The 1324-nt window shown below is 40.0% G+C and overlaps 1 pseudogene; it reads left to right on the top strand.

The window, feature by feature from the left end:
* The first annotated feature begins 349 nt into the window (after nucleotides 1-349).
* On the top strand, nucleotides 350-724 carry LOC114009191 (small ubiquitin-related modifier 2 pseudogene; annotated as a pseudogene).
* Nucleotides 725-1324: the final 600 nt, after the last annotated feature.

Raw genomic sequence — 1324 nt, 5'->3', positions numbered from 1 at the left:
TTGCTGGTCCTGGCAGAAAGATTCTTATGCATACTGGCAACCAATACAACCTTCTGAGATGCTTAAAAGCATGAGGGGGAGGTTTTCACTTGAATGACAAACTGAATACATGTTTTATCTGGACGCCATCTAGATGATAGTAAACGGACAATACAAAAGGAAATAAAATCACAAAAATCAAAGAATAGAATGAGAATCATCAACAGATGAGATGTTTTAAAAAATTTATGAAAGACAAAAGAGATGGAATCATGTGACAAATTAAACAGATGACAGGAAGCCATTATCTAGACACAACCAGGTGAGGCAGTAAGAGTAAATTTGTCACTCCACCGCTGCCGCCTCCTTCTGCCGCTCCTGGTGCTGCCTGTGTGCTGGTTCTGTGAGGACCTGGTACCTCTTTTGTGAAGTGGCAGCTGAGGAGACTCCGGCGCTCGCCATGGCCGATGAAAAGCCCAAGGAAGGAGTCGAGACTGAGAACAATGATCATATGAATTTGAAGGTGGCGGGGCATGATGGCTCTGGGGTGCAGTTTAAGATGAAGCGGCATACACCACTTAGTAAGCTAATGAAAACCTATTCTGAATGACAGGGCTTGTCAATGAAGCAGATCAGATTTCAATTTGATGGGCAGCCCATCAATGAAACAGACACACCTGCACGGTTGGAAATGGAGGGTGAAAATACAATGGATGTGTTCCCACAGACGGGAGGTGTCTACTGAAAAGGGAACCTGCTACTTTACTCCAGAACTCTGTTCTTATGGACCAAGAATACATTCTCAATTAGAAAATCACAATTTGGTTTCAGCACCTCCTGACTACTACAGTATAGTTTTCTCCATTCTTTCATTTTCCCTTCCCCATTCCTTTATTGCACATGAAGTAACTGGTGTATGTGCACAAGCGTATTGCATTTTTAAAAAACTAAATGGCCAATGGTATGTTTTGATTGACATCAGATGGAGATGGGATGGGAAAAAATACTGGTCCTGTGAAAATACTCCCTTTCTCCATTAGTGGCCGCTCTTTCAGCTCTTATCTTTATATGCCAGTAAGTTATTTTGCTCTCACTGTTAACAAAAAGAAGAAGAAAAACAACAACAACAACATCCTTGCACAACTTGTTTGATTGGAGAATTTTAATGGTTTTCATTTATTATTGTAAAACCAAGGACAATTTTATAACTTTTTTGTACATAGCTGTTACGTGTAGGGCAATCTGTCTCTAAGAACAGATAAATTACTCTGAAAGAAAAAAAAAGGAATCCTAGATAGTTTTCCAGGTAAATTACTCTGAAGGAAAAAAAAGGAATCCTAGAGAG

This window comes from Tupaia chinensis, unplaced genomic scaffold (assembly GCF_000334495.1).
Source record: "Tupaia chinensis unplaced genomic scaffold, TupChi_1.0 Scaffold000479_1, whole genome shotgun sequence".
In the NCBI taxonomy this organism is placed as follows: domain Eukaryota; kingdom Metazoa; phylum Chordata; class Mammalia; order Scandentia; family Tupaiidae; genus Tupaia; species Tupaia belangeri.
The sequence above is the reverse complement of the archived record's forward strand: the minus strand, read 5'-3'. Positions and strand labels throughout refer to the sequence as shown.